Raw genomic sequence first — 24,139 nt, 5'->3', positions numbered from 1 at the left:
CCACGGAAGCCCAAAAAATAAATGTTCGTTAGGTATTGTGGAAAAACTCTGACTTTTTACGTTACATTTAGATCCCATAACACCGCTCCCGTGTGGGCTCGAACCACCAACCTTTCGATTAACAGCCGAACGCGCTATCCATTGCGCCACGGAAGCCCGAAAAATAAATGTTCGTCAGGTATTGTGGAAAACTTTGCCTTTTTACGTTACATTTGAGACTTCACAATACCGCTCCCGGGTGGGCTCGAACCACCGACCTTTCGGTTAACAGCCGAACGCACTAACCATTGCGCCACGGAAGCCCAAAAATTAAATGTTCGTCAGGTATTGTGGAAAAACTCTGACTTTTACGTTACATTTGAGATCCCATAACACCGCTACCGGGTGGGCTCGAACCACCAATCTATTGGTTAACAGCCTAGCGCGCTAACCATTGAGCCACGGAAGCTCAGAAATTAAATGGTTGTCAGGTATTGTGGAAAAGTTATGACTTTTCACGCTACATCTGAGACCCCACAACACCTCTCCCGGGTGGGCTCGAACCACCAACCTTTCGGTTAACAGCTGAACGCGCTAAAAAATGCGCCACGGAAGCCCAAAAATTAAATGTTCGTCAGGTATTGTGGAAAAACTCTGACTTTTTACGTTACATTTGAGACCCCACAACACCTCTCTCGGGTGGGCTCGAACCACCAACCTTTCGGTTAACAGCTGAACGCGCTAACCATTGCGCCACGGAACCCCAAAAATTAAATGTTCGTCAGGTATTGTGGAAAAGATCTGACTTTTTACGTTACATTTGAGATCCCATAACACCGCTCCCGGGTGGGCTCGAACCACCAACCTATTGGATTACAGCCGAACGCGCTAACCATTGAGCCACGGAAGCTCAGAAATTGAATGGTTGTCAGGTATTGTGGAAAAACTCTGACTTTTTACGTTACACTTGAGATCCCATAACACCGCTTCCGGGTGGGCTCGAACCACCAATCTATTGGTTAACAGCCGAGCGCGCTAACCATTGAGCCACGGAAGCTCAGAAATTAAATGGTTGTCAGGTATTGTGGAAAAGTTATGACTTTTCACGCTACATCTGAGACCCCACAACACCTCTCCCGGGTGGGCTCGAACCACCAACCTTTCGGTTAACAGCTAAACGCGCTAAAAAATGCGTCACGGAAGCCCAAAAATTAAATGTTCGTCAGGTATTGTGGAAAAACTCTGACTTTTTACGTTACATTTGAGACCCCACAACACCTCTCCCGGGTGGGCTCGAACCACCAACCTATTGGATAACAGCCGAACGCGCTAACCATTGAGCCACGGAAGCTCAGAAATTGAATGGTTGTCAGGTATTGTGGAAAAACTCTGACTTTTTACGTTACACTTGAGATCCCATAACACCGCTTCCGGGTGGGCTCGAACAACCAACCTTTCGGTTAACAGCTGAATGCGCTAACCATTGCGCCACGGAAGCCCAAAAATTAAATGTTCGTTAGGTATTGTGGAAAAACTCTGACTTTTTACGTTACATTTGAGACCCCACAACACCTCTCCCGGGTGGGCTCGAACCACCAACCTTTCGGTTAACAGCTGAACGCGCAAACCATTGCGCCACGGAAGCCCAAAAATTAAACGTTCGTCAGGTATTGTGGAAAAACTCTGACTTTTTACGTTACATTTGAGATCCCATAACACCGCTCCCGGGTGGGCTCGAACCACCAACCCATTGGATAACAGCCGAACGCGCTAACCATTGAGCCACGGAAGCTCAGAAATTAAATGGTTGTCAGGTATTGTGGAAAAGTTATGACTTTTCACGCTACATCTGAGACCCCACAACACCTCTCGCGGGTGGGCTCGAACCACCAACCTTTCGGTTAACAGCTGAACGCGCTAAAAAATGCGCCACGGAAGCCCAAAAATTAAATGTTCGTCAGGTATTGTGGAAAAACTCTGACTTTTCACGTTACATTTGAGACCCCACAACACCTCTCCCGGGTGGGCTCGAACCACCAACCTTTCGGTTAACAGCTGAACGCGCTAACCATTGCGCCACGGAAGCCCAAAAATTAAACGTTCGTCAGGTATTGTGGAAAAACTCTGGCTTTTTACGTTACATTTGAGATCCCATAACACCGCTACCGGGTGGGCTCGAACCACCAACCTATTGGTTAACAGCCGAACGCGCTAACCATTGAGCCACGGAAGCTCAGAAATTAAATGGTTGTCAGGTATTGTGGAAAAGTTATGACTTTTCACGCTACATCTGAGACCCCACAACACCTCTCGCGGGTGGGCTCGAACCACCAACCTTTCGGTTAACAGCTGAACGCGCTAAAAAATGCGCCACGGAAGCCCAAAAATTAAATGTTCGTCAGGTATTGTGGAAAAACTCTGACTTTTTACGTTACATTTGAGACCCCACAACACCTCTCCCGGGTGGGCTCGAACCACCAACCTTTCGGTTAACAGCTGAACGTGCAAACCATTGCGCCACGGAAGCCCAAAAATTAAATGTTCGTCAGGTATTGTGGAAAAACTCTGACTTTTTACGTTACATTTGAGATCCCATAACACCGCTCCCGGGTGGGCTCGAACCACCAACCTATTGGATAACAGCCGAACGCGCTAACCATTGAGCCACGGAAGCTCAGAAATTGAATGGTTGTCAGGTATTGTGGAAAAACTCTGACTTTTTACGTTACACTTGAGACCCCACAACACCTCTCGCGGGTGGGCTCGAACCACCAACCTTTCGGTTAACAGCTGAACGCGCTAAAAAATGCGCCACGGAAGCCCAAAAATTAAATGTTCGTCAGGTATTGTGGAAAAACTCTGACTTTTCACGTTACATTTGAGACCCCACAACACCTCTCCCGGGTGGGCTCGAACCACCAACCTTTCGGTTAACAGCTGAACGCGCTAACCATTGCGCCACGGAAGCCCAAAAATTAAACGTTCGTCAGGTATTGTGGAAAAACTCTGACTTTTTACGTTACATTTGAGATCCCATAACACCGCACCCGGGTGGGCTCGAACCACCAACCTATTGGATAACCGCCGAACGCGCTAACCATTGAGCCACGGAAGCTCAGAAATTGAATGGTTGTCAGGTATTGTGGAAAAACTCTGACTTTTTACGTTACACTTGAGACCCCACAACACCTCTCGCGGGTGGGCTCGAACCACCAACCTTTCGGTTAACAGCTGAACGCGCTAAAAAATGCGCCACGGAAGCCCAAAAATTAAATGTTCGTCAGGTATTGTGGAAAAACTCTGACTTTTCACGTTACATTTGAGACCCCACAACACCTCTCCCGGGTGGGCTCGAACCACCAACCTTTCGGTTAACAGCTGAACGCGCTAACCATTGCGCCACGGAAGCCCAAAAATTAAACGTTCGTCAGGTATTGTGGAAAAACTCTGACTTTTTACGTTACAATTGAGATCCCATAACACCGCTCCCGGGTGGGCTCGAACCACCAACCTATTGGATAACAGCCGAACGCGCTAACCATTGAGCCACGGAAGCTCAGAAATTGAATGGTTGTCAGGTATTGTGGAAAAACTCTGACTTTTTACGTTACACTTGAGATCCCATAACACCGCTTCCGGGTGGGCTCGAACAACCAACCTTTCGGTTAACAGCTGAACGCGCTAACCATTGCGCCACGGAAGCCCAAAAATTAAACGTTCGTCAGGTATTGTGGAAAAGATCTGACTTTTTACGTTACATTTGAGATCCCATAACACCGCTCCCGGGTGGGCTCGAACCACCAACCTATTGGATAACAGCCGAACGCGCTAACCATTGAGCCACGGAAGCTCAGAAATTGAATGGTTGTCAGGTATTGTGGAAAAACTCTGACTTTTTACGTTACACTTGAGATCCCATAACACCGCTTCCGGGTGGGCTCGAACCACCAATCTATTGGTTAACAGCCGAGCGCGCTAACCATTGAGCCACGGAAGCTCAGAATTTAAATGGTTGTCAGGTATTGTGGAAAAGTTATGACTTTTCACGCTACATCTGAGACCCCACAACACCTCTCCCGGGTGGGCTCGAACCACCAACCTTTCGGTTAACAGCTAAACGCGCTAAAAAATGCGCCACGGAAGCCCTAAAATTAAATGTTCGTCAGGTATTGTGGAAAAACTCTGACTTTTTACGTTACATTTGAGACCCCACAACACCTCTCCCGGGTGGGCTCGAACCACCAACCTTTCGGTTAACAGCTGAACGCGCAAACCATTGCGCCACGGAAGCCCAAAAATTAAATGTTCGTCAGGTATTGTGGAAAAACTCTGACTTTTTACGTTACATTTGAGATCCCATAACACCGCTCCCGGGTGGGCTCGAACCACCAACCTATTGGATAACAGCCGAGCGCGCTAACCATTGAGCCACGGAAGCTCAGAATTTAAATGGTTGTCAGGTATTGTGGAAAAGTTATGACTTTTCACGCTACATCTGAGACCCCACAACACCTCTCCCGGGTGGGCTCGAACCACCAACCTTTCGGTTAACAGCTAAACGCGCTAAAAATTGCGCCACGGAAGCCCTAAAATTAAATGTTCGTCAGGTATTGTGGAAAAACTCTGACTTTTTACGTTACATTTGAGACCCCACAACACCTCTCCCGGGTGGGCTCGAACCACCAACCTTTCGGTTAACAGCTGAACGCGCAAACCATTGCGCCACGGAAGCCCAAAAATTAAATGTTCGTCAGGTATTGTGGAAAAACTCTGACTTTTTACGTTACATTTGAGATCCCATAACACCGCTCCCGGGTGGGCTCGAACCACCAACCTATTGGATAACAGCCGAACGCGCTAACCATTGAGCCACGGAAGCTCAGAAATTGAATGGTTGTCAGGTATTGTGGAAAAACTCTGACTTTTTACGTTACACTTGAGACCCCACAACACCTCTCGCGGGTGGGCTCGAACCACCAACCTTTCGGTTAACAGCTGAACGCGCTAAAAAATGCGCCACGGAAGCCCAAAAATTAAATGTTCGTCAGGTATTGTGGAAAAACTCTGACTTTTCACGTTACATTTGAGACCCCACAACACCTCTCCCGGGTGGGCTCGAACCACCAACCTTTCGGTTAACAGCTGAACGCGCTAACCATTGCGCCACGGAAGCCCAAAAATTAAACGTTCGTCAGGTATTGTGGAAAAACTCTGACTTTTTACGTTACATTTGAGATCCCATAACACCGCTCCCGGGTGGGCTCGAACCACCAACCTATTGGATAACAGCCGAACGCGCTAACCATTGAGCCACGGAAGCTCAGAAATTGAATGGTTGTCAGGTATTGTGGAAAAACTCTGACTTTTTACGTTACACTTGAGACCCCACAACACCTCTCGCGGGTGGGCTCGAACCACCAACCTTTCGGTTAACAGCTGAACGCGCTAAAAAATGCGCCACGGAAGCCCAAAAATTAAATGTTCGTCAGGTATTGTGGAAAAACTCTGACTTTTCACGTTACATTTGAGACCCCACAACACCTCTCCCGGGTGGGCTCGAACCACCAACCTTTCGGTTAACAGCTGAACGCGCTAACCATTGCGCCACGGAAGCCCAAAAATTAAACGTTCGTCAGGTATTGTGGAAAAACTCTGACTTTTTACGTTACATTTGAGATCCCATAACACCGCACCCGGGTGGGCTCGAACCACCAACCTATTGGATAACCGCCGAACGCGCTAACCATTGAGCCACGGAAGCTCAGAAATTGAATGGTTGTCAGGTATTGTGGAAAAACTCTGACTTTTTACGTTACACTTGAGACCCCACAACACCTCTCGCGGGTGGGCTCGAACCACCAACCTTTCGGTTAACAGCTGAACGCGCTAAAAAATGCGCCACGGAAGCCCAAAAATTAAATGTTCGTCAGGTATTGTGGAAAAACTCTGACTTTTCACGTTACATTTGAGACCCCACAACACCTCTCCCGGGTGGGCTCGAACCACCAACCTTTCGGTTAACAGCTGAACGCGCTAACCATTGCGCCACGGAAGCCCAAAAATTAAACGTTCGTCAGGTATTGTGGAAAAACTCTGACTTTTTACGTTACAATTGAGATCCCATAACACCGCTCCCGGGTGGGCTCGAACCACCAACCTATTGGATAACAGCCGAACGCGCTAACCATTGAGCCACGGAAGCTCAGAAATTGAATGGTTGTCAGGTATTGTGGAAAAACTCTGACTTTTTACGTTACACTTGAGATCCCATAACACCGCTTCCGGGTGGGCTCGAACAACCAACCTTTCGGTTAACAGCTGAACGCGCTAACCATTGCGCCACGGAAGCCCAAAAATTAAATGTTCGTCAGGTATTGTGGAAAAGATCTGACTTTTTACGTTACATTTGAGATCCCATAACACCGCTCCCGGGTGGGCTCGAACCACCAACCTATTGGATAACAGCCGAACGCGCTAACCATTGAGCCACGGAAGCTCAGAAATTGAATGGTTGTCAGGTATTGTGGAAAAACTCTGACTTTTTACGTTACACTTGAGATCCCATAACACCGCTTCCGGGTGGGCTCGAACCACCAATCTATTGGTTAACAGCCGAGCGCGCTAACCATTGAGCCACGGAAGCTCAGAATTTAAATGTTCGTCAGGTATTGTGGAAAAACTCTGACTTTTCACGTTACATTTGAGACCCCACAACACCTCTCCCGGGTGGGCTCGAACCACCAACCTTTCGGTTAACAGCTGAACGCGCTAACCATTGCGCCACGGAAGCCCAAAAATTAAACGTTCGTCAGGTATTGTGGAAAAACTCTGACTTTTTACGTTACATTTGAGATCCCATAACACCGCACCCGGGTGGGCTCGAACCACCAACCTATTGGATAACCGCCGAACGCGCTAACCATTGAGCCACGGAAGCTCAGAAATTGAATGGTTGTCAGGTATTGTGGAAAAACTCTGACTTTTTACGTTACACTTGAGACCCCACAACACCTCTCGCGGGTGGGCTCGAACCACCAACCTTTCGGTTAACAGCTGAACGCGCTAAAAAATGCGCCACGGAAGCCCAAAAATTAAATGTTCGTCAGGTATTGTGGAAAAACTCTGACTTTTCACGTTACATTTGAGACCCCACAACACCTCTCCCGGGTGGGCTCGAACCACCAACCTTTCGGTTAACAGCTGAACGCGCTAACCATTGCGCCACGGAAGCCCAAAAATTAAACGTTCGTCAGGTATTGTGGAAAAACTCTGACTTTTTACGTTACATTTGAGATCCCATAACACCGCACCCGGGTGGGCTCGAACCACCAACCTATTGGATAACAGCCGAACGCGCTAACCATTGAGCCACGGAAGCTCAGAAATTGAATGGTTGTCAGGTATTGTGGAAAAACTCTGACTTTTTACGTTACACTTGAGACCCCACAACACCTCTCGCGGGTGGGCTCGAACCACCAACCTTTCGGTTAACAGCTGAACGCGCTAAAAAATGCGCCACGGAAGCCCAAAAATTAAATGTTCGTCAGGTATTGTGGAAAAACTCTGACTTTTCACGTTACATTTGAGACCCCACAACACCTCTCCCGGGTGGGCTCGAACCACCAACCTTTCGGTTAACAGCTGAACGCGCTAACCATTGCGCCACGGAAGCCCAAAAATTAAACGTTCGTCAGGTATTGTGGAAAAACTCTGACTTTTTACGTTACATTTGAGATCCCATAACACCGCACCCGGGTGGGCTCGAACCACCAACCTATTGGATAACCGCCGAACGCGCTAACCATTGAGCCACGGAAGCTCAGAAATTGAATGGTTGTCAGGTATTGTGGAAAAACTCTGACTTTTTACGTTACACTTGAGACCCCACAACACCTCTCGCGGGTGGGCTCGAACCACCAACCTTTCGGTTAACAGCTGAACGCGCTAAAAAATGCGCCACGGAAGCCCAAAAATTAAATGTTCGTCAGGTATTGTGGAAAAACTCTGACTTTTCACGTTACATTTGAGACCCCACAACACCTCTCCCGGGTGGGCTCGAACCACCAACCTTTCGGTTAACAGCTGAACGCGCTAACCATTGCGCCACGGAAGCCCAAAAATTAAACGTTCGTCAGGTATTGTGGAAAAACTCTGACTTTTTACGTTACAATTGAGATCCCATAACACCGCTCCCGGGTGGGCTCGAACCACCAACCTATTGGATAACAGCCGAACGCGCTAACCATTGAGCCACGGAAGCTCAGAAATTGAATGGTTGTCAGGTATTGTGGAAAAACTCTGACTTTTTACGTTACACTTGAGATCCCATAACACCGCTTCCGGGTGGGCTCGAACAACCAACCTTTCGGTTAACAGCTGAACGCGCTAACCATTGCGCCACGGAAGCCCAAAAATTAAATGTTCGTCAGGTATTGTGGAAAAGATCTGACTTTTTACGTTACATTTGAGATCCCATAACACCGCTCCCGGGTGGGCTCGAACCACCAACCTATTGGATAACAGCCGAACGCGCTAACCATTGAGCCACGGAAGCTCAGAAATTGAATGGTTGTCAGGTATTGTGGAAAAACTCTGACTTTTTACGTTACACTTGAGATCCCATAACACCGCTTCCGGGTGGGCTCGAACCACCAATCTATTGGTTAACAGCCGAGCGCGCTAACCATTGAGCCACGGAAGCTCAGAATTTAAATGGTTGTCAGGTATTGTGGAAAAGTTATGACTTTTCACGCTACATCTGAGACCCCACAACACCTCTCCCGGGTGGGCTCGAACCACCAACCTTTCGGTTAACAGCTAAACGCGCTAAAAAATGCGCCACGGAAGCCCTAAAATTAAATGTTCGTCAGGTATTGTGGAAAAACTCTGACTTTTCACGTTACATTTGAGACCCCACAACACCTCTCCCGGGTGGGCTCGAACCACCAACCTTTCGGTTAACAGCTGAACGCGCTAACCATTGCGCCACGGAAGCCCAAAAATTAAACGTTCGTCAGGTATTGTGGAAAAACTCTGACTTTTTACGTTACATTTGAGATCCCATAACACCGCACCCGGGTGGGCTCGAACCACCAACCTATTGGATAACCGCCGAACGCGCTAACCATTGAGCCACGGAAGCTCAGAAATTGAATGGTTGTCAGGTATTGTGGAAAAACTCTGACTTTTTACGTTACACTTGAGACCCCACAACACCTCTCGCGGGTGGGCTCGAACCACCAACCTTTCGGTTAACAGCTGAACGCGCTAAAAAATGCGCCACGGAAGCCCAAAAATTAAATGTTCGTCAGGTATTGTGGAAAAACTCTGACTTTTCACGTTACATTTGAGACCCCACAACACCTCTCCCGGGTGGGCTCGAACCACCAACCTTTCGGTTAACAGCTGAACGCGCTAACCATTGCGCCACGGAAGCCCAAAAATTAAACGTTCGTCAGGTATTGTGGAAAAACTCTGACTTTTTACGTTACAATTGAGATCCCATAACACCGCTCCCGGGTGGGCTCGAACCACCAACCTATTGGATAACAGCCGAACGCGCTAACCATTGAGCCACGGAAGCTCAGAAATTGAATGGTTGTCAGGTATTGTGGAAAAACTCTGACTTTTTACGTTACACTTGAGATCCCATAACACCGCTTCCGGGTGGGCTCGAACAACCAACCTTTCGGTTAACAGCTGAACGCGCTAACCATTGCGCCACGGAAGCCCAAAAATTAAATGTTCGTCAGGTATTGTGGAAAAGATCTGACTTTTTACGTTACATTTGAGATCCCATAACACCGCTCCCGGGTGGGCTCGAACCACCAACCTATTGGATAACAGCCGAACGCGCTAACCATTGAGCCACGGAAGCTCAGAAATTGAATGGTTGTCAGGTATTGTGGAAAAACTCTGACTTTTTACGTTACACTTGAGATCCCATAACACCGCTTCCGGGTGGGCTCGAACCACCAATCTATTGGTTAACAGCCGAGCGCGCTAACCATTGAGCCACGGAAGCTCAGAATTTAAATGGTTGTCAGGTATTGTGGAAAAGTTATGACTTTTCACGCTACATCTGAGACCCCACAACACCTCTCCCGGGTGGGCTCGAACCACCAACCTTTCGGTTAACAGCTAAACGCGCTAAAAAATGCGCCACGGAAGCCCTAAAATTAAATGTTCGTCAGGTATTGTGGAAAAACTCTGACTTTTTACGTTACATTTGAGACCCCACAACACCTCTCCCGGGTGGGCTCGAACCACCAACCTTTCGGTTAACAGCTGAACGCGCAAACCATTGCGCCACGGAAGCCCAAAAATTAAATGTTCGTCAGGTATTGTGGAAAAACTCTGACTTTTTACGTTACATTTGAGATCCCATAACACCGCTCCCGGGTGGGCTCGAACCACCAACCTATTGGATAACAGCCGAACGCGCTAACCATTGAGCCACGGAAGCTCAGAAATTGAATGGTTGTCAGGTATTGTGGAAAAACTCTGACTTTTTACGTTACACTTGAGACCCCACAACACCTCTCGCGGGTGGGCTCGAACCACCAACCTTTCGGTTAACAGCTGAACGCGCTAAAAAATGCGCCACGGAAGCCCAAAAATTAAATGTTCGTCAGGTATTGTGGAAAAACTCTGACTTTTCACGTTACATTTGAGACCCCACAACACCTCTCCCGGGTGGGCTCGAACCACCAACCTTTCGGTTAACAGCTGAACGCGCTAACCATTGCGCCACGGAAGCCCAAAAATTAAACGTTCGTCAGGTATTGTGGAAAAACTCTGACTTTTTACGTTACATTTGAGATCCCATAACACCGCACCCGGGTGGGCTCGAACCACCAACCTATTGGATAACCGCCGAACGCGCTAACCATTGAGCCACGGAAGCTCAGAAATTGAATGGTTGTCAGGTATTGTGGAAAAACTCTGACTTTTTACGTTACACTTGAGATCCCATAACACCGCTTCCGGGTGGGCTCGAACAACCAACCTTTCGGTTAACAGCTGAACGCGCTAACCATTGCGCCACGGAAGCCCAAAAATTAAATGTTCGTCAGGTATTGTGGAAAAGATCTGACTTTTTACGTTACATTTGAGATCCCATAACACCGCTCCCGGGTGGGCTCGAACCACCAACCTATTGGATAACAGCCGAACGCGCTAACCATTGAGCCACGGAAGCTCAGAAATTGAATGGTTGTCAGGTATTGTGGAAAAACTCTGACTTTTTACGTTACACTTGAGATCCCATAACACCGCTTCCGGGTGGGCTCGAACCACCAATCTATTGGTTAACAGCCGAGCGCGCTAACCATTGAGCCACGGAAGCTCAGAATTTAAATGGTTGTCAGGTATTGTGGAAAAGTTATGACTTTTCACGCTACATCTGAGACCCCACAACACCTCTCCCGGGTGGGCTCGAACCACCAACCTTTCGGTTAACAGCTAAACGCGCTAAAAAATGCGCCACGGAAGCCCTAAAATTAAATGTTCGTCAGGTATTGTGGAAAAACTCTGACTTTTTACGTTACATTTGAGACCCCACAACACCTCTCCCGGGTGGGCTCGAACCACCAACCTTTCGGTTAACAGCTGAACGCGCAAACCATTGCGCCACGGAAGCCCAAAAATTAAATGTTCGTCAGGTATTGTGGAAAAACTCTGACTTTTTACGTTACATTTGAGATCCCATAACACCGCTCCCGGGTGGGCTCGAACCACCAACCTATTGGATAACAGCCGAACGCGCTAACCATTGAGCCACGGAAGCTCAGAAATTGAATGGTTGTCAGGTATTGTGGAAAAACTCTGACTTTTTACGTTACACTTGAGACCCCACAACACCTCTCGCGGGTGGGCTCGAACCACCAACCTTTCGGTTAACAGCTGAACGCGCTAAAAAATGCGCCACGGAAGCCCAAAAATTAAATGTTCGTCAGGTATTGTGGAAAAACTCTGACTTTTCACGTTACATTTGAGACCCCACAACACCTCTCCCGGGTGGGCTCGAACCACCAACCTTTCGGTTAACAGCTGAACGCGCTAACCATTGCGCCACGGAAGCCCAAAAATTAAACGTTCGTCAGGTATTGTGGAAAAACTCTGACTTTTTACGTTACATTTGAGATCCCATAACACCGCACCCGGGTGGGCTCGAACCACCAACCTATTGGATAACCGCCGAACGCGCTAACCATTGAGCCACGGAAGCTCAGAAATTGAATGGTTGTCAGGTATTGTGGAAAAACTCTGACTTTTTACGTTACACTTGAGACCCCACAACACCTCTCGCGGGTGGGCTCGAACCACCAACCTTTCGGTTAACAGCTGAACGCGCTAAAAAATGCGCCACGGAAGCCCAAAAATTAAATGTTCGTCAGGTATTGTGGAAAAACTCTGACTTTTCACGTTACATTTGAGACCCCACAACACCTCTCCCGGGTGGGCTCGAACCACCAACCTTTCGGTTAACAGCTGAACGCGCTAACCATTGCGCCACGGAAGCCCAAAAATTAAACGTTCGTCAGGTATTGTGGAAAAACTCTGACTTTTTACGTTACAATTGAGATCCCATAACACCGCTCCCGGGTGGGCTCGAACCACCAACCTATTGGATAACAGCCGAACGCGCTAACCATTGAGCCACGGAAGCTCAGAAATTGAATGGTTGTCAGGTATTGTGGAAAAACTCTGACTTTTTACGTTACACTTGAGATCCCATAACACCGCTTCCGGGTGGGCTCGAACAACCAACCTTTCGGTTAACAGCTGAACGCGCTAACCATTGCGCCACGGAAGCCCAAAAATTAAATGTTCGTCAGGTATTGTGGAAAAGATCTGACTTTTTACGTTACATTTGAGATCCCATAACACCGCTCCCGGGTGGGCTCGAACCACCAACCTATTGGATAACAGCCGAACGCGCTAACCATTGAGCCACGGAAGCTCAGAAATTGAATGGTTGTCAGGTATTGTGGAAAAACTCTGACTTTTTACGTTACACTTGAGATCCCATAACACCGCTTCCGGGTGGGCTCGAACCACCAATCTATTGGTTAACAGCCGAGCGCGCTAACCATTGAGCCACGGAAGCTCAGAATTTAAATGGTTGTCAGGTATTGTGGAAAAGTTATGACTTTTCACGCTACATCTGAGACCCCACAACACCTCTCCCGGGTGGGCTCGAACCACCAACCTTTCGGTTAACAGCTAAACGCGCTAAAAAATGCGCCACGGAAGCCCTAAAATTAAATGTTCGTCAGGTATTGTGGAAAAACTCTGACTTTTTACGTTACATTTGAGACCCCACAACACCTCTCCCGGGTGGGCTCGAACCACCAACCTTTCGGTTAACAGCTGAACGCGCTAACCATTGCGCCACGGAAGCCCAAAAATTAAATGTTCGTCAGGTATTGTGGAAAAACTCTGAATTTTTACGTTACATTTGAGATCCCATAACACCGCTCCCGGGTGGGCTCGAACCACCAACCTATTGGATAACAGCCGAACGCGCTAACCATTGAGCCACGGAAGCTCAGAAATTGAATGGTTGTCAGGTATTGAGGAAAAACTCTGACTTTTTACGTTACACTTGAGACCCCACAACACCTCTCGCGGGTGGGCTCGAACCACCAACCTTTCGGTTAACAGCTGAACGCTCTAAAAAATGCGCCACGGAAGCCCAAAAATTAAATGTTCGTCAGGTATTGTGGAAAAACTCTGACTTTTCACGTTACATTTGAGACCCCACAACACCTCTCCCGGGTGGGCTCGAACCACCAACCTTTCGGTTAACAGCTGAACGCGCTAACCATTGCGCCACGGAAGCCCAAAAATTAAACGTTCGTCAGGTATTGTGGAAAAACTCTGACTTTTTACGTTACATTTGAGATCCCATAACACCGCTACCGGTTGGGCTCGAACCACCAACCTATTGGTTAACAGCCGAACGCGCTAACCATTGAGCCACGGAAGCCCAGAAATTAAATGGTTGTCAGGTATTGTGGAAAAGTTATGACTTTTCACGCTACATCTGAGACCCCACAACACCTCTCGCGGGTGGGCTCGAACCACCAACCTTTCGGTTAACAGCTGAACGCGCTAAAAAATGCGCCACGGAAGCCCAAAAATTAAATGTCCGTCAGGTATTGTGGAAAAACTCTGACTTTTTACGTTACATTTGAGATCCCATAACACCGCTCCCGGGTTGGCTCGAACCACCATTCTATTGGATAACAGCCGAACGCGCTAACCATTGAGCCACGGAAGCTCAGAAATTGAATGGTTGTCAGGTATTGTGGAAAAACTCTGACTTTTTACGTTACACTTGAGATCCCATAACACCGCTTCCGGGTGGGCTCGAACAATCAACCTTTTGGTTAACAGCTGAATGCGCTAACCATTGCGCCACGGAAGCCCAAAAATTGAATGTTCGTTACGTATTGTGGAAAAACTCTGACTTTTTACGTTACATTTGAGATCCCATAACACCGCTCCCGTGTGGGCTCGAACCACCAACCTTTCGGTTAACAGCCGAACGCGCAATCCATTGCGCCACGGAAGCCCAAAAAATAAATGTTCGTTAGGTATTGTGGAAAAACTCTGACTTTTACGTTACATTTGAGATCCCATAACACCGCTCCCGGGTGGGCTCGAACCACCAACCTTTCGATTAACAGCCGAACGCTGTTAACCGAAAGGTTGGTGGATCGAGCCCACCCGGGAGCGGTGTTATGGGATCTCAAATGTAACGTAAAAGGTCAGAGTTTTTCCACAATACCTGACGAACATTTAATTTTTGGGCTTCTGTGGCGCATTTTTTAGCGCGTTCAGCTGTTAACCGAAAGGTTGGTGGTTCGAGCCCACCCAGGAGAAGTGTTGTGGGGTCTCAGATGTAGCGTGAAAAGTCATAACTTTTCCACAATACCTGACAACCATTCAATTTCTGAGCTTCCGTGGCTCAATGGTTAGCGCGTTCGGCTGTTAACCAATAGGTTGGTGGTTCGAGCCCACCCGGGAGCGGTGTTGTGTAGTCTCAAATGTAACGTAAAAAGGCAAAGTTTTTCCACAATACCTGACGAACATTTTTTTTTGGGCTTCCGTGGCGCAATGGTTAGCGCGTTCGGCTGTTAACCGAAAGGGTGGTGGTTCGAGCCCACCCGGGAGAGGTGTTGTGGGGTCTCAAATGTAACGTTAAAAGTCAGATTTTTTTCACAATACCTGACGAACATCTAATTTTTGGGCTTCCGTGGCGCAATGGTTAGCGCGTTCAGCTGTTAAACGAAAGGTTTGTGGTTCGAGCCCACCCGGAAGCGGTGTTATGGGATCTCAAATTTAACGTAAAAAGTCAGAGTTTTTCCACAATACCTGACGAACATTTAATATTTGGGCTTCCGTGGCGCAATGGTTAGCGCGTTCAGCTAATAACCGAAAGGTTGGTGGTTCGAGCTTACCCGGGAGAGGTGTTATGGGATCTCATATGTAACGTAAAAAGTCATAGTTTTTCCACAATACCTGACGAACATTTAATTTTTCGGCTTCCGTGGCGCAATGGTTAGCGTGTTCAGCTGTTAACCGAAAGGTTTGTGGTTCGAGCCCACCCGGGAGCGGTGTTATGGGATCTCAAATGTAACGTAAAAGGTCAGAGTTTTTCTACAATACCTGACGAACATTTAATTTTTGGGCTTCCGTGGCGCAATGGTTAGCGCGCTCAGCTGTTATTCAAAAGGTTGGTGGTTCTAGCCCACCCGTGAGCGGTGTTGTGAAGTCTCAAATGTAACGTAAAAAGCCAAAGTTTTTCCAAAAATACCGTGACGCACATCTAATTTTTGGGCTTCCGTGGCGCGATGGTTAGCGCGTTCAGCTGTTAACCGAAAGGTTGGTGGTTCAAGCCCACCCGGGAGAGTTGTTTTGGGGTCTCAAATGTAACGTAAAAAGTCAGAGTTTTTCCACAATACCTGACGAACATTTAATTTTTGGGCTTCCGTGGCGCATTTTTTAGCGCGTTCAGCTGTTAACCGAAAGGTTGGTGGTTCGGCTGTTAACCGAAAGGTTGGTGGTTCGAGCCCATACGGGAGTGGTGTTGTGAAGTCTCAAATATAACGTAAAAAGCCAAAGTTTTTCCACAATACCTGACGACCATTTAATTTTTGGGCTTCCGTGGCGCAATGGTTAGCGCGTTCAGCTGTTAACCGAAAGGTTGGTGGTTCGAGCCCACCCGGGAGAGGTGTTGTGGAGTCTCAGATTTAGCGTAAAAAGTCCAAACTTTTCCACAATACGTGACAACCATTTAATTTCTGAGCTTCTTTGGCTCCATGGTTAGCGCGTTCGGATGTTAACCAAAAGGTTGGTGGTTCGAGCCCAAGCGGGAGAGGTGTTGTGGAGTCTCAGATGTAGCGTGAAAAGTCATAACTTTTCCACAATACCTGACAACCATTTAATTTCTGAGCTTCCGTGGCTCAATGGTTAGCGCGTTCGGCTTTTAACCGAAAGGTTGGTGGTTCAAGCCCACCCGGGAGAGGTGTTGTGGAGTCTCAGATGTAGCGTGAAAAGTCACATCTTTTCCACAATACCTGACAACCATTTAATTTCTGAGATTCCGTGGCTCAATGGTTAGCGTGTTCAGCTGTTAACCGAAAGGTTTGTGGTTCGAGCCCACCCGGGAGCGGTGTTATGGGATCTCAAATGTAACGTAAAAGGTCAGAGTTTTTCTACAATACCTGACGAACATTTAATTTTTGGGCTTCCGTGGCGCAATGGTTAGCGCGCTCAGCTGTTATTCAAAAGGTTGGTGGTTCTAGCCCACCCGGGAGCGGTGTTGTGAAGTCTCAAATGTAACGTAAAAAGCCAAAGTTTTTCCAAAAATACCGTGACGCACATCTAATTTTTGGGCTTCCGTGGCGCGATGGTTAGCGCGTTCAGCTGTTAACCGAAAGGTTGGTGGTTCAAGCCCACCCGGGAGAGTTGTTTTGGGGTCTCAAATGTAACGTAAAAAGTCAGAGTTTTTCCACAATACCTGACGAACATTTAATTTTTGGGCTTCCGTGGCGCATTTTTTAGCGCGTTCAGCTGTTAACCGAAAGGTTGGTGGTTCGGCTGTTAACCGAAAGGTTGGTGGTTCGAGCCCATCCGGGAGTGGTGTTGTGAAGTCTCAAATATAACGTAAAAAGCCAAAGTTTTTCCACAATACCTGACGACCATTTAATTTTTGGGCTTCCGTGGCGCAATGGTTAGCGCGTTCAGCTGTTAACCGAAAGGTTGGTGGTTCGAGCCCACCCGGGAGAGGTGTTGTGGAGTCTCAGATTTAGCGTAAAAAGTCCAAACTTTTCCACAATACGTGACAACCATTTAATTTCTGAGCTTCTTTGGCTCCATGGTTAGCGCGTTCGGATGTTAACCAAAAGGTTGGTGGTTCGAGCCCACCCGGGAGAGGTGTTGTGGAGTCTCAGATGTAGCGTGAAAAGTCATAACTTTTCCACAATACCTGACAACCATTTAATTTCTGAGCTTCCGTGGCTCAATGGTTAGCGCGTTCGGCTTTTAACCGAAAGGTTGGTGGTTCAAGCCCACCCGGGAGAGGTGTTGTGGAGTCTCAGATGTAGCGTGAAAAGTCACATCTTTTCCACAATACCTGACAACCATTTAATTTCTGAGATTCCGTGGCTCAATGGTTATCGCGTTCGCCTGTTAACCGAAAGGTTGGTGGTTCAAGCCCACCCGGGAGAGGTGTTGTGGAGTCTCAGATTTAGCGTAAAAAGTCAAAACTTTTCCACAATACGTGACAACCATTTAATTTCTGAGATTCCGTGGCTCAATGGTTAGCGCGTTCGGCTGTTAACCAAAAGGTTGGTGGTTCGAGCCCACCCGGGAGCGGTGTTATGGGATCTCAAATATAACGTAAAAAGTCAGAGTTGTTCCACAATACCTGACGAACATTTAATTTTTGTTCTTCCGTGGCGCAATGGTTAGCGCGTTCAGCTGTTAACCGAAAGGTTGGTGGTTCGAGCCCACCCGGGAGAGGTGTTGTGGAGTCTCAGATTTAGCGTAAAAAGTCCAAACTTTTCCACAATACGTGACAACATTTAATTTCTGAGCTTCTTTGGCTCCATGGTTAGCGCGTTCGGATGTTAACCAAAAGGTTGGTGGTTCGAGCCCACCCGGGAGAGGTGTTGTGGAGTCTCAGATGTAGCGTGAAAAGTCATAACTTTTCCAAAATACCTGACAACCATTTAATTTCTGAGATTCCGTGGCTCAATGGTTATCGCGTTCGCCTGTTAACCGAAAGGTTGGTGGTTCAAGCCCACCCGGGAGAGGTGTTGTGGAGTCTCAGATTTAGCGTAAAAAGTCAAAACTTTTCCACAATACGTGACAACCATTTAATTTCTGAGATTCCGTGGCTCAATGGTTAGCGCGTTCGGCTGTTAACCAAAAGGTTGGTGGTTCGAGCCCACCCGGGAGCGGTGTTATGGGATCTCAAATATAACGTAAAAGGTCAGAGTTGTTCCACAATACCTGACGAACATTTAATTTTTGTTCTTCCGTGGCGCAATGGTTAGCGCGTTCAGCTGTTAACCGAAAGGTTGGTGGTTCGAGCCCACCCGGGAGAGGTGTTGTGGGGTCTCAAATGTAACGTAAAAAGTCAGATTTTTTTCACAATACCTGACGAACATTTAATTTTTGGGCTTCCGTGGCGCAATGGTTAGCGCGTTCAGCTGTTAAACGAAAGGTTGGTGGTTCGAGCCCACCCGGAAGCGGTGTTATGGGATCTCAAATTTAACGTAAAAAGTCAGAGTTTTTCCACAATACCTGACGAACATTTAATTTTTGTTCTTCCTTGGCGCAATGGTTAGCGCGTTCAGCTGTTAACCGAAAGGTTGGTGGTTCGAACCCACCCGGGAGAGGTGTTGTGGGGTCTCAGATGTAGCGTGAAAAGTCACAACTTTTCCACAATACCTGACAACCATTTAATTTCTGAGATTCCGTGGCTCAATGGTTAGCGCGTTCAGCTGTTAACCGAAAGGTTTGTGGTTCGAGCCCACCCGGGAGCGGTGTTATGGGATCTCAAATGTAACGTAAAAGGTCAGAGTTTTTCTACAATACCTGACGAACATTTAATTTTTGGGCTTCCGTGGCGCAATGGTTAGCGCGCTCAGCTGTTATTCAAAAGGTTGGTGGTTCTAGCCCACCCGGGAGCGGTGTTGTGAAGTCTCAAATGTAACGTAAAAAGCCAAAGTTTTTCCAAAAATACCTGACGCACATCTAATTTTTGGGCTTCCGTGGCGCAATGGTTAGCGCGTTCAGCTGTTAACCGAAAGGTTGGTGGTTCAAGCCCACCCGGGAGAGTTGTTTTGGGGTCTCAAATGTAACGTAAAAAGTCAGAGTTTTTCCACAATACCTGACGAACATTTAATTTTTGGGCTTCCGTGGCGCATTTTTTAGCGCGTTCAGCTGTTAACCGAAAGGTTGGTGGTTCGGCTGTTAACCGAAAGGTTGGTGGTTCGAGCCCATCCGGGAGTGGTGTTGTGAAGTCTCAAATATAACGTAAAAAGCCAAAGTTTTTCCACAATACCTGACGACCATTTAATTTTTGGGCTTCCGTGGCGCAATGGTTAGCGCGTTCAGCTGTTAACCGAAAGGTTGGTGGTTCGAGCCCACCCGGGAGAGGTGTTGTGGAGTCTCAGATTTAGCGTAAAAAGTCAAAACTTTTCCACAATACGTGACAACCATTTAATTTCTGAGCTTCTTTGGCTCCATGGTTAGCGCGTTCGGATGTTAACCAAAAGGTTGGTGGTTCGAGCCCACCCGGGAGAGGTGTTGTGGAGTCTCAGATGTAGCGTGAAAAGTCATAACTTTTCCACAATACCTGACAACCATTTAATTTCTGAGATTCCGTGGCTCAATGGTTATCGCGTTCGCCTGTTAACCGAAAGGTTGGTGGTTCAAGCCCACCCGGGAGAGGTGTTGTGGAGTCTCAGATTTAGCGTAAAAAGTCAAAACTTTTCCACAATACGTGACAACCATTTAATTTCGGAGATTCCGTGGCTCAATGGTTAGCGCGTTCGGCTGTTAACCAAAAGGTTGGTGGTTCGAGCCCACCCGGAAGCGGTGTTATGGGATCTCAAATATAACGTAAAAAGTCAGAGTTGTTCCACAATACCTGACGAACATTTAAGTTTTGTTCTTCCGTGGCGCAATGGTTAGCGCGTTCAGCTGTTAACCGAAAGGTTCGTGGTTCGAGCCCACCCGGGAGAGGTGTTGTGGGGTCTCAGATGTAGCGTGAAAAGTCACAACTTTTCCACAATACCTGACAACCATTTAATTTCTGAGATTCCGTGGCTCAATGGTTATCGCGTTCGGCTGTTAACCAATAGGTTGGTGGCTCGAGCCCACCCGGGAGCGGTGTTGTGGGATGTCAAATGTAACGGAAAAAGCCAAAGTTTTTCACAATACCTGACAACCACTTAATTTCTGAGATTCCGTGGCTCAATGGTTATCGCGTTCGGCTGTTAACCGAAAGGTTGGTGGTTCAAGCCCACCCGGGAGAGGTGTTGTGGAGTCTCAGATGTAGCGTGAAAAGTCATAACTTTTCCACAATACCTGACAACCATTTAATTTCTGAGATTCCGTGGCTCAATGGTTATCGCGTTCGCCTGTTAACCGAAAGGTTGGTGGTTCAAGCCCACCCGGGAGAGGTGTTGTGGAGTCTCAGATTTAGCGTAAAAAGTCAAAACTTTTCCACAATACGTGACAACCATTTAATTTCGGAGATTCCGTGGCTCAATGGTTAGCGCGTTCAGCTGTTAACCGAAAGGTTGGTGGTTCGAGCCCACCCGGGAGAGGTGTTGTGGGGTCTCAGATGTAGCGTGAAAAGTCACAACTTTTCCACAATACCTGACAACCATTTAACTTCTGAGATTCCGTGGCTCAATGGTTAGTGTGTTCGGCTGTTAACCGAAAGGTTGGTGGTTCGAGCCCACCCGGGAGCGGTGTTGTGAAGTCTCAAATGTAACGTAAAAAGCCAAAGTTTTTCCTCAATACCTGACGACCATTTATTTTTTGGGCTTCCGTGGCGCAATGGTTATCGCGTTCGGCTGTTAACCAATAGGTTGGTGGTTCGAGCCCACCCGGGAGCGGTGTTGTGGGATCTCAAATGTAACGTAAAAAGCCAAAGTTTTTCCACAATACCTGACGACCATTTAATTTTTGGGCTTCCGTGTGCAATGGTTAGCGCGTTCGGCTGTTAACCAAAATGTTGGTGGTTCGAGCCCACCCGGGAGCGGTGTTATGGGATCTCAAATGTAAGGTAAAAAGTCAGAGTTTTTCAACAATAGCTGAAGACCATTTCATTTCTGAGCTTCTTTGGCTCCGTGGTTAGCGCGTTCGGATGTTAACCAAAAGGTTGGTGGTTCGAGCCTACCCGGGAGAGGTGTTGTGGAGTCTCAGATGTAGCGTGAAAAGTCATAACTTTTCCACAATACCTGACAACCATTTAATTTCTGAGATTCCGTGGCTCAACGGTTAGCGCGTTCGGCTGTTAACCGAAAGGTTGGTGGTTCGAGCCCACCCGGGAGCGGTGTTGTGAAGTCTCAAATGTAACGTAAAAAGCCAAAGTTTTTCCTCGATACCTGACGACCATTTATTTTTTGGGCTTCCGTAGCGCAATGGTTAGCGCGTTCGGCTGTTAACCGAAAGGTTGGTAGTTCGAGCCCACCCGGGAGAGGTGTTGTGGAGTCTCAGATGTAGCATAAAAAGTCAAAACTTTTCCACAATACGTGACAACCATCTAGTTTCTGAGCTCCCGTGGCTCAATGGTTATCGCGTTCGGCTGTTAACCGAAAGGTTGGTGGTTCAAGCCCACCCGGGAGAGGTGTTGTGGAGTCTCAGATTTAGCGTAAAAAGTCAAAACTTTTCCACAATACGTGACAACCATTTAATTTCTGAGATTCCGTGGCTCAATGGTTAGCGCGTTCGGCTGTTAACCAAAAGGTTGGTGGTTCGAGCCCACCCGGGAGCGGTGTTATGGGATCTCAAATATAACGTAAAAAGTCAGAGTTTTTCCACAATACCTGACGAACATTTAATTTTTGTTCTTCCGTGGCGCAATGGTTAGCGCGTTCAGCTGTTAACCGAAAGGTTGGTGGTTCGTACCCACCCGGGAGAGGTGTTGTGGGGTCTCAGATGTAGCGTGAAAAGTCACAACTTTTCCACAATACCTGACAACCATTTAATTACTGAGATTCCGTGGCTCAATGGTTAGCGCGTTCGGCTGTTAACCGAAAGGTTGGTGGTTCGAGCCCACCCGGGCGCGGTGTTGTGAAGTCTCAAATGTAACGTAAAAAGCCAAAGTTTTTCCTCAATACCTGACGACCATTTATTTTTTGGGCTTCCGTGGCGCAATGGTTATCGCGTTCGGCTGTTAACCAATAGGTTGGTGGTTCGAGCCCACACGGGAGCGGTGTTATGGGATCTCAAATGAAACGTAAAAAGTCAGAGTTTTTCCACAACACGTGACAACCATTTATTTTCTGAGCTCCCGTGGCTCAATGGTTATCGCGTTTGGCTGTTAACCAATAGGTTGGTGGTTCGAGCCCTCCCGGGAGCGGTGTTGTGGGATCTCAAATGTAACGTAAAAAGCCAAAGTTTTTCCACAATTCCTGACGACCATTTAATTTTTGGGCTTCCGTGTGCAATGGTTAGCGCGTTCGGCTGTTAACCAAAATGTTGGTGGTTCGAGCCCACCCGGGAGCGGTGTTATGGGATCTCAAATGTAAGGTAAAAAGTCAGAGTTTTTCAACAATAGCTGAAGACCATTTCATTTCTGAGCTTCTTTGGCTCCGTGGTTAGCGCGTTCGGATGTTAACCAAAAGGTTGGTGGTTCGAGCCCACCCGGGAGAGTTGTTGTGGTGTCTCAGATGTAGCGTAAATAGTCAAAACTTTTCCACAATACGTGACAACCATTTAATTTCTGAGCTCCCGTGGCTCAATGGTTATCGCGTTCGGCTGTTAACCAATAGGTTGGTGGTTTCTGCCCACCCGGGAGCGGTGTTGTGGGATATCAAATGTAACGTAAAAAGCCAAAGTTTTTCCACAATACCTGACAACCATTTAATATCTGAGATTCCGTGGCTCAATGGTTAGCGCGTTCGGCTGTTAACCGAAAGGTTGGTGGTTCGAGCCCACCCGGGAGCGGTGTTATGGGATCTCAAATGAAACGTAAAAAGTCAGAGTTTTTCCACAACACGTGACAACCATTTAATTTCTGAGCTCCCGTGGCTCAATGGTTATCGCGTTTGGCTGTTAACCAATAGGTTGGTGGTTCGAGCCCACCCGGGAGCGGTGTTGTGGGATCTCAAATGTAACGTAAAAAGCCAAAGTTTTTCCACAATTCCTGACGACCATTTAATTTTTGGGCTTCCGTGTGCAATGGTTAGCGCGTTCGGCTGTTAACCAAAATGTTGGTGGTTCGACCTACCCGGGAGCGGTGTTATGGGATCTCAAATGTAAGGTAAAAAGTCAGAGTTTTTCAACAATAGCTGAAGACCATTTCATTTCTGAGCTTCTTTGGCTCCGTGGTTAGCGCGTTCGGATGTTAACCAAAAGGTTGGTGGTTCGAGCCCACCCGGGAGAGTTGTTGTGGTTTCTCAGATGTAGCGTAAATAGTCAAAACTTTTCCACAATACGTGACAACCATTTAATTTCTGAGCTCCCGTGGCTCAATGGTTATCGCGTTCGGCTGTTAACCAATAGGTTGGTGGTTTCTGCCCACCCGGGAGCGGTGTTGTGGGATATCAAATGTAACGTAAAAAGCCAAAGTTTTTCCACAATACCTGACAACCATTTAATATCTGAGAGTCCGTGGCTCAATGGTTAGCGCGTTCGGCTGTTAACCGAAAGGTTGGTGGTTCGAGCCCACCCGGGAGCGGCGTTGTGGGATATCAAATGTAACGTAAAAAGCCAAAGTTTTTCCACAATACCTGACGACCTTTTAATTTTTGGGCTTCCGTGGCGCAATGGTTAGCGCGTTCGGCTGTTAACCGAAAGGTTGTTGGTTCGAGCCCACCCGGGAGCGGTGTTGTGAAGTCTCAAATATAACGTAAAAAGCCAAAGTTTTTCCACAATACCTGACAACCATTTAATTACTGAG

At 47.4% G+C, this 24,139-nt stretch overlaps 1 non-coding gene across 1 annotated transcript; it reads right to left on the bottom strand.

Annotated features, from left to right (window-relative positions):
* Window positions 1–816: 816 nt before the first annotated feature.
* TRNAY-GUA (transfer RNA tyrosine (anticodon GUA)) lies at window positions 817–889 on the bottom strand. The gene has a single exon. It is a non-coding gene; the product is annotated as a tRNA-Tyr (tRNA).
* Between the last annotated feature and the right edge of the window lie 23,250 nt (window positions 890–24,139).

Source organism: Phalangium opilio, unplaced genomic scaffold (assembly GCF_054372755.1).
Source record: "Phalangium opilio isolate 3A_F unplaced genomic scaffold, DU_Popi_V2 ptg000505l_1, whole genome shotgun sequence".
NCBI lineage: Eukaryota > Metazoa > Arthropoda > Arachnida > Opiliones > Phalangiidae > Phalangium > Phalangium opilio.
This window is presented reverse-complemented; position numbering and strand designations above follow the sequence as displayed.